This window comes from Camellia sinensis, chromosome 15 (assembly GCF_055761805.1).
Source record: "Camellia sinensis isolate YWXY chromosome 15, ASM5576180v1, whole genome shotgun sequence".
Taxonomy (NCBI): Eukaryota; Viridiplantae; Streptophyta; class Magnoliopsida; order Ericales; family Theaceae; genus Camellia; species Camellia sinensis.
In genome coordinates, this window is record NC_138975.1 from 132818722 (window position 1) to 132833987 (window position 15266).

Genomic DNA, 15266 nt, shown 5'->3' on the forward strand with positions numbered 1-15266 from the left:
AAATTTGAATTTTATAACAGATTTGATGAAACGTTGGACATACTCTAAGCGTTGTTTGGTTTGTGTTTTGAGATATTATTTTTAAAATAATTTTTTGAAGAGAGTTTAGAAAATTTAAAAATTTGTTTGATTGTATATTTTGAAAATAGTTTTGAAATTCGAAGTAATTTGATTTTTTTAAGTTGAATAAATTGGTGTGAAATAAAAAGTGATTGATATGTGTTGTACAGAGAAAAATGATTTTGAAATTTCGTTTTACAAAATTTTAACACCAGAAATATGTTTTAAGAGACAAAACAAGCCCATATTGTAATGAGCCGGACATGCATCTGATTATTTTGTCATCTGGATATAAAGTCAATTTCTCATCAAACACGAAATCAATTAGCACATAACAATGCAAAGTCAATTTCTTATCAAACATGAAATCAATTAGCACATAACAATGCAACTAGATGACTAAATAATCAGATGCATGTTTGGGTCATTACATTATCCCCACCTCAGGAAGTTTGGTCCTCCAAACTTGTCTTCTTATGTCACAAATCAAATTTAGGTCCCCGTGTGTTGGTTCTTGCATAGTTCCTCAAATTTGGGGAGAAATTTCATGGAGTTTAACTATAGAACTTAATATATGCATGGATTCTTGATATAATTCATATGAACATATCTTTACAGAAATGTTACTCACAGTGAGCTTCCAAAACCGGTTGCTCGGTCTTCAAGTCTTGACTTACAAACACAAACATTCATAGCACAACACTTCAACACATTCAATTTATTTCGTTAGTTCTTACTCCTATTTGGTTTAGTTCATCGCTACTTGTTCATTTGTTTTGTTCAATTCGTTTTCTCATTTATTTGATGCTCATGATATGCGAATGCATGTGAAAAACATGTGAAAACCAATGCTAATAGAGGCCCGAAAGTCCGAAAAACAAAAAGAAAACAAAATCGAAGAAATTGCCCTGCACACAGCACGTGTGGTGGCCTTGGCCGCTAGGTGACTTATATGAACATGAAATTTCTTATGTTTATCATTTCCCATGCTTATATATACCAATAGAGAATGCAAGAAATGTAGATGAGTCATGATCTTCTAATGTCAGAATAGATCAGTTCGAAAGAATGGTGGAAGTTTTAACTGAACTAATGAGACAACAACAAGAGCAAAGGCAACAACTCGTACCTCCTCCGCCACCTCCAGGCTAAATGGAGCTAAATAATGATGATATCATTACTCTTACACAGAAGTTCAACAAAATGAAGTCGCCAACCTTCCAGAGCGGCATTGAACCTTTGAAAGTCAAGGCGTGGGTAAGCTATTTCCTATAATCTTCTCTTTAGGGTTCTTAACATCAACCCAATTCCTAAATTCCACTTAGCTTTTATGATTTCATGGAGGATACAACTTAGATTCAAGAAATTAGAAGAAAATTCTCACCTTAGATGGTTGATTTGGTGAAGATTTAGCTTAATTTCCCTTTTGTTCTTTTTCTTTCTATTCTTTTCTTCTTTCTTCTTTTAGTCTCTAATAGAGGCCCGGAAGTCCGAAAAACAAAAAAAAAAAAAAAAAAAATTTGCCCTACAGACTGCACATGCGGTGGCCTGGCCACTCGTGCGGTGTACCAGGCCGCTTGAGCGGCACCCAAGTAGAATGCAAAGTGAAGTAAAGGAAGCCAGGCTATACAGGTCAACAAACTTCCATATCAAAAGCACAAAACTTGCCAACGGTCTTTTAAGCGTAGCCTTAACTTGGAGGCACCAAAACTCAGTAGGGCTTCAACAAGTGGCTTAGCTAAGGAACCCTTCTAGGCTTGACTTCTAGGGCACTCACTTATACATATATATATATATATATATACAAACAGTGAGCTATAGCCCAGTGAATAATACTAAAATAAAGAGGTTAGTGAACGAATTCCATACATGTCATATTATGTTTTATGTATATGACATGTATGGAATTCGTTCACTAACCTTTTTACTTTAATATTATTCACTAGGCTATAACTCACTGTTTGTATACATATGTATAGGTGAGCGTCCTAGAAGTTTGTTGACTTGATATATATGTTGATGAAAGTTTTGTACATGATATTATGCATGTATTGTACAGTGGGTAAATTAATATTTATATACATCTACATTTGTGCATATAAATACACAGCTCAATGGACTATTTGTTGTCTTTATGTTATAAGCTTCCGCAAGTCCCGATTATTTTCATTTGTATAGAAAGGCCTTTGGTAATCTTGGATTACTAACCGATTACGACACTAAACCTATAGAGGCGGGTTTTGGTCGTGACACATACTTTCTTTTTTTTGAGAAAAATATAAAAAATTAAAAATATATTTTTTTAAAGATTTAACTATTATAACAAAATAAATTTTGAATCTTTAATTTTGTCAATTTACCGTCTAAATTTTTGATTTATTTTTAATCTAAATCATTTGTCTATTTTTTATTAAGGCCAAATTATGCAACATTGAGGCTGTTAATTAGGATCTCTTAACTTTACTTGCTTGTGAAACTATATATTTTATGTATATTTAATGTCAATCAGGTTGTACATAGTCGGAGTATAAAATGGACAAAAATACAGAATTTGGAAAGAAAAGAGCTTCTTGCATGTGTGGAGGCCCATTCCCGCACGTACGGCCTTTACCTCACAGCCAAACAGGGCCCCAACTTTCCGCACGTGTGAAGGGTTTTCCCGCAAGTGCGTTGACTTTTCCCGCACGTGCAGTCGTACCTCGAAAAACAGGCCCGGTGTTTTAAACTTGTTTGAAAGACAGTACAGGTATAAAAAGAAAAGAGGGAGGCTAGACTAGGGTTCGAAAATTATTTGAAAAAAAATGAAGACTAGGGTTTCAAGAGAGTGATCTTCTTCAAGCTTCAAGGATAACTTCCATGGGGGCTTCTTCCTCATCCTCTTCCTCTTCCTTTTCCTCTTCCTCTTCCTCTTCCCACTCCTCCATGAGTGGCTAGTCCTCCAATTCTAGGGTTTGATGAAACCCTACCGATGTAATAGAATTTTTCATAGGCTTTGATTATGAATCAGTTTGAATCAATGTATGAACGATTTAGAAGTTTTTAATAATTGCTCCTTTCATCTCTTCAAGTATTTTACTATCTTTGATTGTCTAATACTTTCCATACATTAGTTTTCTTTGTATTTGTGTTCAAAATACGAGACGAGTCATGTTACGAGAGACGAGTCGTGTTGCTACCATAGTTTAGAGCAAACGCCTCGTGCTACTCAGGATGATTCGTGTCTATACGTTGAATGCAACAACCCTCTTGAACAATATTTCAAACTTGTAGTTGTGAAATACTAGGTATTTCAAACTGGATTGCAATTATTGGCCAATGTTATGTGGTTAGTGGTGAATTATTTGCCCTAGGATTTTTTTCAAAAATTTATATCTCAAACCCTAATTTTAATTATCAATTTAATTATTCAGTTTCATTTAATTCTTGTTTAGTCATAATATCCATCAATCTTTTTAATCAAAATTAATATAGGAATTTAGCAATTAAATTAGTTTAATTTCACAATTGTTCCTGTGGATCGATACTTGAACTTGCCATTATTCTAAAAGAATTTGGTATAGTTTAGTGTTCAATTTTGGTGTATGTAACGACCCATCAATTTTCATTAGGTAAAATTAATTAAAAAAATATTTTAATCATTAAATTCAATGAAAAAAATATATATTTTAGACATTTTATATATATCTACATTGAATTTAATGGATAAAATATTATTTTTTGATCAATTTTAACTAACAAAAAATTGAAAACAAATTAAAAATTCATGATTTATTTTATTATAAAACTCAAATTTTAGTTTAGTTTTTTTTTTTTTTTTTTTGTATTTTTTTTTAACTAAACATAGAGATCTACTTTAATTTCATTTCCTTCTAATAAAAAAATAAAATAAAATGAAAAGTTTTCTTTGAAGATTTTTTTATTTTTATAATTTATCTTGGGGGACAAAAATGTTTTGCTCACAAAATTTTAAATTGAGAAAAAAAATTACTATTATCTCTTCAAACTATTATATGTGTGTTGTTTTATCTACAATTTAAATAATTATTCACACAGAACGCGATTAACTAACAGATTTTTTTGATTAAAAATCCATCAAATAACTTATTTTATGAGTGATAATATTAATGAAAATATTGATTTTACTTTCCACTATAATAAGTGATAATTTACTTACTTTCTCGTGAGGTGCCAAATTAATTTTTTAACAATATTATAAATTTATCATTATCAATTCAGAATTTATCTAGAAAAAAAAAATGACTCAGATTCATTTTATATGTGAACCCCTGTTAGCTTATTTTTCCTACGAAGGAAAATATTATAAATGCGAGCGAGCCAGCAAGGATTGAAAAATCCTTACGGATTAAATTCAAGCAAATTATCAAGTGATTGCATTGACGATTCTTTTGCCTTAACGAAAAGGATTTCAAAATTGCAAAGTATAGGGAAAAGAAAAATTAAAAGAAGAATAAGGGAGACGAAACGGAGAAAAATGATTGATTGAATAATCAAAGTAACCATTAATTACTTCTACTCCTATGTTTTGAAAAGGAAATGCATAAAATATAAATCTATGTTAAACTACTCCTAAGATAAGGAAAATGACAAGAAAAATAGAAATCAATTGTTTTTTATTTGAGTTGGATCTCTTATAATGTAGCCATTGATGACTATTTATAGAGAAAAAAATACAGCAATAACTATTTAGTAACTACCCATTTCTCTGAGTCCGGATCCTCTCCTTGAGGAGGGTCCTTCATTCCCTGCTTGCAACGGCTCAGATGAGCCGTTGGTCATCCAACGGCTGAGATTATAAAAAAAAAAAATCAAAAATGAAATTTCGGACATCTCCCGCCCAAGACAAAACACACAGCTCTCAACGCCCAAAACACAGCTCACACAGCCTACACTCACCCATTCCCTCCGTCGAACCCACCCTCACCGACGACCCAATACCGGCGGCGACCCACTATCGACGTCGTTGCAAATCCGACGACGGTAACCCAGTCTCAAATCCGGACTCATGCAACACACCCACCGAGCCATCACACTGTTCTGCAAAATCGATAATAATTATAAGCCGATCTTTGTCACCATTATAATCGAGAAATCGTAGCCATAGATTCCTAATCCTGTCTCTCTATATATATAGGTGTATGAGTGACCATTGATCTCTCTTGCTCCTCTTCTCTGTTTTTAGACCAAGAACTCTGCAAAAGGGTTTTGTGGAAAGGTGAGTTGTGGATAGAAGATTTATGTCGGCAGAGTCTGAATCGGCGTTGATTGGGGCTCAGTTGAAGCTCTAGATTTCATTCACTTCTGTGTTCTTCGCTTTGTGCTTGCAACAACTCTGCTGTCTTTACCAGCAGAGAACCAATCTCTGTTCCCAACTGTTTCGATGCGTTTGAGGCCAAAGAGGTACAATTTTTTTTTAAACCCTTTTTTTTTTTTGCATATGTTTCAAGCTTTTGTGTGTTTTTTGATGGTTTTGTGGACTGATCTGAACTGGGTTTTTGTGTTTGTGATTTGCAGGACTTGTTCTGGAGTAGAGTGTTTTGGGGGTTTTCACATAAAACGAAGAGAATCCGAATAATCTGTTACGATCCGTATGCAACAGATTCGCTGTTTATGGATGATTTTGGACATCTGTTTGATGATTTTGGGAGTCTTGATGATCTTCAAATCTTTGGGTTTGAAGAGAATGAACCAAGTGATCTTCCTGATTTTGATTTTGAGCTTGGAAATGAAGAGTTTGCTTGGATGGATGGACCCCTCAATATAGCATGCCTATAAGTTTTGCAGCTAATAGAAATGAGTGTTGGTATTATGATTATATTATATAGTTTTAGGGAGAGAAATGCACATATCAAGAACATTTGATTAAGTTCTTGAGAGTGGTTTTGTTTATTTGTTTGTTTGTTTGTTTATTAATATAGAAAGAGATGAGTGAGCTTGATTCATTTGATTTTTCATGTGCTATTAAAACAAATTCTTTAATATTAATATAATTCTGGTTCTGCTGGTATGCTTCTGATCTGGTATGAATTCTGGTAAATTCTAATTCTGGTTCTGGTTCTGTAGATGGACATGGTTTTGCAATGGTTCTGCAATGGTTACAGTTTATCTATATTTTGCAATGGTTCTGCAATGGTTACAGATTATGTCCAGTTTTGTGATCAAATTTTGTGCCCATAGAGAATTGGAATTAAAAATCTGGAAACTTGGTTGCTGGTTGTGTTATTCAGATGCTGCTAACCATTCACAAATTAAACCAGAAAGCAAGCAAAAGGCCATTTTGATTAATAATAATAAAAAAAAAAAAAAAAAAAAAGTAATTACAAGAGTAACACATTCTCATACTCTCTGTGTTCAACTACATATAATCCAAAAATATACAGAACTTGATTAATCATTTTGTCCATTTTGATTAGTGATCAAGGAGAATTAGAAGAAAAAATATACACTGCCAATTGATCCAATTGATTGTTCGAACCACTCACAACAGAGGAAGGAAAAAGAAAAAAAAAAACAAAACAAAAAAGTGGGTTTATTTTCTTTTGCTCTGTTTTTCCTTGTTTCTTTGTTTTTTTTTTTTACTTTTCCCCTTCCAAATTCTCAGCAAGAAAGTGGAACATCACACTCACATATTCTACAAGAAAATCATTTGCAGAATATCAAGAAAAGCTAAAACAATGTATCAATAGAAACTAACAAAAATTGAACACACAACCACCTTAACTAGCACTGGTGCAACAAGAATTGAACAGTCATATATGTTGCAACAAGAATTCAGCATTTATAAACAACAAATTCAGTACAATTTCAGTGTGAATACAAGCTATAACACACATTTCAGCCCAATTTCAGCAACTATAAACAAAAAACAATTTCAGCAAACATTTAAACCTCATACATGTTCACACAAAAATAAGAACAAATTCAAGCTCTTTTATGTTCGCAACAGATGCACAGCAGCAGCAACAGATGGACAGTAGTTTCAGACAGTGTTCAACCCCATTTCTGCCCGCGACATCTCGGCCTTTGCAAAGACAGTGTTCAACACTCTCGCCTTTCAGACCCGTGGAGAAGGGCTGCAACGGCTGAGATCAGCAGTTTCAGACAGTGTTCAAGCTCTTTTATCTCTGCACCCATTTCAGCAGCAAGAAAGACTCCCCAATAAGGACAGAGAGAATGAGGGCAAAGCAATGGGTTAGGTTTGGGGAGTGGGTCGCCGTCGAGAGGGTCGCCGGTGAGACGGGTTCAATGAGGTGTAGGAGACGAGCGTGAAAGCTGTGTGTTTGCGAAGCAGATAGATAAAAGATTCACCTCGATCGGTTAGGTTGGGTTTCACGAGTGGGTCGTCGGCGTTGGGAGTGGGTCGCCGTCAAGCTTGGGTTTCCGTTGGGAGTAGGTCGCTGGTGAAGGTGGGTTCTGTGGAGGAGAAGAAGTGCGTGTATAACCTATACAGCTTTGGGTTTGGCTGAGTTTGTTTGGGCGGGAATGTTTGAAATTTCATTTTTTTTTTTTAATCTGAACCGTTGGATGTCCAACGGCTCATCTGAGCCGTTGCCAGTAGGGAATGAAGGAGAGTGCCTCAAGGAGAGGATCCGGACTCCATTTCTCTCATCTTCATCATTGTCTTGCCATGTGTCCTTTCACTCATCCACTTTGTCCTTTATGTTCTCCATCATCTTCATAACTTCTTGTGGGAGCTAAATATCTTTTTTTGTATAAAATTCAAATGGATTTGGGAAAAATCAGGATATAGGTTATTCGGCTCCCACCAGGGGGATCATCGAGCCGAATAGATAAATTGGCCATAGAACCAGTTGAACAAGCAGCCGAGTGGAAATTGGCGTACGACAAAAGGGCCGAATGACCAATCATGCGATGGACTAAGAGTGGGCCCAACCCTAGGGCCCAGAAGCGAATATAAATAAGAGGAACATCAACCAAAGAGAGATATGTAAGAACAGACTCAAGAAACTTAAGACACAAACAAACGAGAGACATATACTAACTTGTCCGTCGGAGTGCTAATTTCAGCACCCCCGACCGAAGTGTTAATCCCTTTTTCAGATGGCAATCAAAGGATCAGGAACGTTCTTCAGGATCCAAGAGTATTTCCAAACCACATAATCACAATTGGTGCCGTCTGTGGGAATACTCAAGCATATCCATGGCGGGCGTCACAGAAGATCCTCCGATAGTCGCTGACCAAACTACGCCAAGAGACGACTTCACTCCAAGAAACATGCTTGGACCGGAGAATATCACTGCACGACGGGCCTTGAACTTCGATTTAGTAGCTCAAACCTCACCCTCAACCTTAATGCATGAGATAATGCAGATGATTATGGATCAAACAAAGCAAAATGAACAACGACTGAAGAACATGATGGCTGAGAACGAGCGCCTGCACCAGGATTTGGCCTTGGAGGTGACGAAATCCCAACAAGCCGCATGCCAAGACGGGGGTCAACCCCGGGGAAAGGAGGATGGTCGATGACGTCGACTTCAGAAACGTAATAATGGCAGTGATCCTGACTCATTATCCCCGGAACCTAGAAAGAAAGGATGAGTTGATGTATCCAGCTCATCTGAAGGAAGTCCATATGTACGGCATAAACGAGGGAGGAGCGAAGACTCGGATGAGGAAGATAAGCATGACCCCTTTGTGCGACGAATTGTAAGGGCTGTACTATCCAAAAAGTTCAAAGCACCGTCGTTCACCCTCTACGACGGAAAATCGAAGCCTACCGATCACATTCGCCATTATAAGCAAGTAATGACACTTCATGCTGACGACGAAGCCCTCATGTGTCGAATATTTCCAAGCAGTCTGGGACCGCTGGCCGTTAGGTGGTATTCTAAACTGGAACCGGTGTCGATTAAGAGTTTCCATCAACTCCAGAAGTTCTTTAGGGCTAGATTCATCACTAATGAGATCCAGCCAAAGCAAGCCGATTCCCTTTGGGCGATGCAAATTAAAACAGGCGAAACCCTTCGTAAATATTCAGCGCGCTATTGGGAATGCTTCAATCTGGTAGATGATGCTTGCAATGACTCCATAGCCATCACCGCCTTTAAGATGTGATTGCATCCCGATAGTCCCCCTACAGTTCATTAACTAAATGGCCCTCTAAAACAGTCTGGGCATTAATGAAAAAGGTCGAAGAATATTGCAAAGTGGAAGACGATGCCCTGTGAGTCAAAGCCGGACATAAAGCCGTTGAGACGGCCGCGCCGGGAATCGTTCAGCCGATTAGCGTTGTGCCATCCAGAAGCCCCAAGCCGTGGAATCGAGCTAAACGAGACAAAAGGTGTGACTCACGCCGATTAAACGATCAATGTTCACATCGAGCTAATGAACAGTATCAAGTGGATAGCAGATGCACAAAGCGCTCAAGCAAGAAATAAACGGAGTTAACAGACCCGATTAGTAAGATTCTGTCGAAAGTCCAACACCTTCCGTTCTTCAAGTGGCCGTCCAAAATAACGGGACCTCTTGATAAAAGAAGGCGGGATAAACGGTGTGAGTATCATAAAGACCATGGTTACGACACCGATAGTTGTTATGCACTGAGGGATCACCTGGAGGAGTTGGTACAAGACGGTTGTCTTACACAACACATCCGAAAGAACAATCCAACAAATACAATAGCTCTACGGCCGGACTTACCTCCTCTTGGTGTAATTCATATGATATACAGCTTGCCGACGTCATCCGTGGTGCATACGATTCAGTTACAGTCTAGCCCCCATAGCCGAATCACGCTAGCAAAACGGCCCCATGAAACTGAAAGGATTAGTTTCGATGATAGTGACTAAATTGAAGTAACTCACCCCCACACTGATCCCCTTGTCATTGAGCTACATGTAAACAGGTTCACTATTGAGCGTGTTCTCATTGACCAGGGTAGCACTTCGAAAATAATGTATTACAAAACTTTTGTCAAACTTGGCTTCACTGACTCGGATCTGTCTTCAACTGATTACCCGTTATTCGGCTTTAATGCCAACCGAGAGTATCCTTTGGGCAAAATCACACTATCAGTTCAGGCGGACACCAGATCAATAGATGTAAAATTTCTGGTTGTCAAGAACTCAGTTGCACACCATGCAGGCCACGCCAAGCACCTATCATAAACTACTTCGTTTTTCGACTAAGTACGGTATTGAACAAATTCGAGGTTCTCAGAAGTCGGCATAGGCGTGCTATCTTCTTGCTACAAAGAGACCAAAGGAGTTGGGAGTGCATTCAATTGAGGTACTGGATAGGGAGAGCCTTGAAGACATTGGGAAGATTCCAAGTGAAAAGGCAACTGAAGCCCTGGATCGGGTCGAAATTGACGGGAATCCTGATAAGTTCTTCATAATCGGCGCTTCCCTGGATAAAGTTGAAAAACAAGAGTTTGTATCCTTCTTACTCGGCAATATCGATGTGTTTGCATGGTCACCATACGAGATGCCAAGAGTGGATCCATCTGTGTCCTAGCATCACTTAAACGTTGATCCGAAATGTAAGCCAATTATTCAGAGAAGTCGGCGGTCTGCCGCGAAGCATACTTCAGCCGTTGTTGAAGAGGTAGATCAGTTACTTGATGCCGGGGCAATTCGTGAAGTAACCTATCCTACATGGTTGTCCAATATTGTGGTCGTAAAGAAGAAAAATGGCTCTTGGCGTGTTTGCGTGGATTTTACAAACTTAAACAAAGCTTGTCCCAAGGACTGTTTTCCCCTGCCCATAATAGACCAACTCGTAGATGCAACGGCACATCATCAACGCATGAGCTTCTTGGATGCCTACAGGGGCTATCATCAAATCGCCATGTATCCGGAGGATCAAGAAAAAACTGCATTCCTCACCTCAAGAGGAACCTATTGCTACAAGGTCATGTCTTTTGGACTGAAAAATACGGGGGCAACTTATCAAAGACTAGTGACTGCCATGTTCAAGGAACAACTCGGCCGTATCATGGAAGTATACATTGACGATATAGTGGTCAAATCTAAGGAAAAACACTCTCATCTAGCCAATTTGGTAGAGACATTCGGCATTGTCACAACCCAAACCCGCCCTTATGGGTTTAGCACCATAACCGGCCAGTAATCCGAGATTACCAAAGGCCTGCTTAGCAGTCAGACAATAATACAAGGGCATGGCGGAAGCCAAAATAGTAAATAAACAGTGTCCAATGAGCTGTGACAGTCTGTATGCAAAAAAAATTTTCATGCGTATATACATGAACAACACAGAACAGTATGTACAACATTTACAGTCGATCAGAACAGGGACCTAATCCCTATTAAACAGTACAGTACAGTACAGTGCTATCAGTCTATACAACATTACAAAACAGATACAGAGACAGACGGGGGAAATTAAAACACCCCTAAGCCATAGCTTGGCAGGCTCGGAACCTGACAGCGAGGCACAGTGGTTGGCTTGACAAAAAGGGAGTCTAACCCACGCTCCTAGCTCCGGTCTGGTGCCTGTACACCTATATATATATATATAAACAGTGAGCTAAAGCCTAGTGAATAACATAATACGTAAAGAGGTTAAGAATGAATGTCCTTACAGTATTGAAAACAATCATTTCAATCAGTATATCAGTTATTCAGTTATTACAGTCATATGTGGTACATCCATTAGCATAGCAGTACAGTAAACAGTAGGTCTTAAGAGACCGAACAGTCAATGATGGCCATCATAACAGTAAACAGAAGTTCCAAGATAGGAACTAACAGAGATCTCTGTAACAATAGCAGTAACAGTAAACAGCAGTTGCTATGGATGCCACAATACAGTTCAGAATAGAGGACATACATTCGTTCAGTTAACAGTAACGATTCAAAAAGCAGTTCAGTTAACAGTCAGAAAATATTCATCTTTGAACATATCTTTACACAGTTGTTACTCACAGAGTTCTGGGCTACAGTTAAGCTAGAGCGCGTCTCCAATCGCCAACCCTACACAGTTTACAGGACGAACACACACTAAGCTACACAGTTGAGAAAGATAATAACTTAATCCCTAATTTGCCTCGGTGTGTTCTACATCTATATCCTCATTAAGATGCCTTAAACTAGGCCTAAGAATGCCTAGGATGAAATGAGAATTCAAAGATGCACTTTAAAATATTTTTCAAAAAACAGAGGTCCCGCTCGAGCATAGGTTTCCCCGCTCGAGCGTACATGCAGACAAAGGTATCCGCTCGAGCGTATACTTTCCCGCTCGAGCGTTCTGCAAAACAGGGCAAAAATACTAGATAGGTGAAAATCACGCTCGATGGGCGCTCGATAGCCGCTCGAGCGTAATACACAAGGTCCCGCTCAAGCGTCAATTATTTCGCTTGAGCGGACGTCAAAACAGTGCAAAGTATTGGGAGCACGAATTTCCCGCTCGAGCGTCACTTTCCCCACTCGAGCGGGAGTTCAAAATCTGGAATATCCAGATTTGAACTTCCAAGCTCAAAACCAAGTTCAAATGCACAAATTCCGATCCTCTTGGGCCAATTTTCCAGAAAACATTCCAAAACTCATAATTTAACATGATTTCAAAGCTCAATTGTAAAATCAAAGCCCAAGGGTGTTTCAAACACTCAATTTCAAACCAATTTTCATGAACATGATGAACATGCAAACATGCATGAGTTTAAATCAATTCAAAACTTCAATACATGCTCTAATGAGCCGATTCTTTTCAAAACAAGATGAAATCATGGACTTAAACAAAATTATGAGCATGCATGTAACATTTTGCCATGAAAACAACTTAAAACTCAACAATACAAACATGCATGCAAGATTAGAGCTACAACTCAACATGCTAGAACTAATTCATGACTTAGCTCTTCAATTTGGCAAGAACCATGCAAGAATCAATTTAAAGACACAATTAAGAGGGTAAATTCCCTACCTAGGTCCTCAAATACAAGGTGAGGAAGCTTAATTTGCAACCTATATTCCAATTCTTCAAGCCAATGCACAAAGTCAAGTTGGATTCACTCCAAACCTCTCACTCTCCTCTTTTGATCGGTTATGAACATCAAAAGGGCTGAACAAATGTTTTGTAATGCCTAAGAATGAGCCTCTAAAGTGTCAAATAAGTGGCCCACTAGATGGCACTAAGGTAATTAAGTCAAATTATGTAATTAGCTTATTTTAATCTATTTTAATTATACTAAATCAATTTCAGATAAATATACCATAAAATCACATTAATTCTACTAATCTTAAGACACTAATCAATTTCAGATTCGGCCGCCGATAAGGCCTTCAATTAGCAGTTTAAAACATAGAATGTGAACAGATAATCAAACAGGCAATAGATACATAATGCATTTAAACAGATACAGTCAATCAATCAATTTCAGATTTCAGTCTATCTGTTCAATATTTCAGTTGATTCAATTACTTATCATAATCAGTCTCGGTTTAGCAGTAATCAGTAGTTTATCGGTAAACAGGGGTGAGGGTTATTACAGGCATCCTACGAAAGTACAAGATAAAATTGAATGCCTCAAAGTGTGCATTCGGCATCAGATCCGGCAAATTCCTTGGCTACATAATTAACCATTGCACAGTTGAAGCCAACTCGAGGCAAATAACAGCAATTCTAGAGCTTGGCTCCCCTCGGTCAGTCAAAAAGGTTCAGAAGCTGATGGGAATGACAGCCGCACTCAACAGGTTTATTAGCTATTCCACAGATCGTTGCTGACAATTCTTTCACACACATCAGCAAGGCAGAGCATTTGAATGGACCCCCGAATGCCAAGCCGCTTTGGACGGCTTGAGGTCTTATCTCCGATTAGCACCACTCTTGGCAACACCTACGGCAGACGATCCGCTCATTTTGTATCTGGCGATATCCGATCGGGCGGTTAGTGCCGTATTGTTAAGGGAAGAACTTGGGGAGCAGAGACCAGTTTACTATATGAGCAAAGCAATGGCCGACGCCGAAACATGTTACCTTTCATTGGAAAAGCTTATCCTTGCTCTCGTCATGGCTACAAGAAAACTGATGCATTACTTTTAGGGGCATACCATTGGGGCACTAACAGACTATCCCCTCCGGTCAGCGCTTTGTAGCGTGGAAGCATCGGGGCACGTTTCGAAATGGACTCTAGAATTTGGCCAGCATGATATCCAGTTTTTACCCAGAACTTCCATAAAGGAGCAAGTGCTCACCGACTTTGTAGCCGAATTTACAAGATGCCTCGCCGACTTTAAGTCTGATCAGGTTCAAACTAAGCCCAACTGGAGAATGTATGTTGGAGACGTTTGGCAGATGTATTGTAACGAGTCATCCAACCAACATGGCATTGGGGATGGCATAGTAATCATGACTCCCGAAAGGGCATCGAACAGGCCGTCAAACTGGGCTTCGATGCATTAAACAATGAAGCCGAATACAAAGCACTGTTAACCGGCCTCCGGAATGCACTTCACCTCGGTGCGCGGCGTCTGCTTGTTTTCTGTGACTCAAAGCTAGTAATCAACCAGTTGAAAGGGGAATATACAGCCAAAAATGACCGCATGACAGCCTATATGAAAACGGCGAATTCTTTGCTCGTGAAATTTGATCACCACGAATTGAATCAAATAACCTAGGATCAGAACACGCATGCAGATGCCCTGGCCTGCTTAGCCTCTACCATCAACTCAGAAAATTAAGCGGACAATCGAAGTAGGGTTCGTCCCTGAGCCGAGCATTGCCTCTTCAGAATCAGTCCAAATCATCGTTATTGAACCGGGACCAAGTTGGATGGACCCTATCGCCATATTCTTATCCTCAAAGCAGCTCCCAATGGATAAGAAAGAAGCACACAAACTACGAAACAAAGCCCTCCGATACTACTTGGATCCGCAGGGGAAGCTCTACAAAAAATCTCTCTCTGGGCCATACTTAGAATGTATTCACTCGGATAAAGTCGAGGAACTTTTGTATGAAATACATGAAGGCAGTTGTGGTGCCCATTCAGGCAGACGTTCTCTGGCCCATCGAGCCGTAACGTAGGGATACTATTGGCCAACCATGCGAACAGATGTCAAGTGTTATGTCAAGAAATGTGAGCAATGCCAGAAGTTTTCCCCTTTAACTCATATGCCTGCCGAGGAGTTAAACTCTATCACTAGTCCATAGCCGTCTGCTCAATGGGGGTTTGATATCATTGGACCATTACCAAGGGCCCCAGGCA

General features: G+C 38.9%; 1 long non-coding RNA gene across 1 annotated transcript; it reads left to right on the forward strand.

The window, feature by feature from the left end:
• The first annotated feature begins 4785 nt into the window (after positions 1-4785).
• On the forward strand, positions 4786-6085 carry LOC114284024 (uncharacterized). Its single transcript, XR_003636761.2, has 2 exons — positions 4786-5478; positions 5593-6085. It is a non-coding gene; the product is annotated as an uncharacterized LOC114284024 (long non-coding RNA).
• The last annotated feature ends 9181 nt before the right edge of the window (positions 6086-15266 follow it).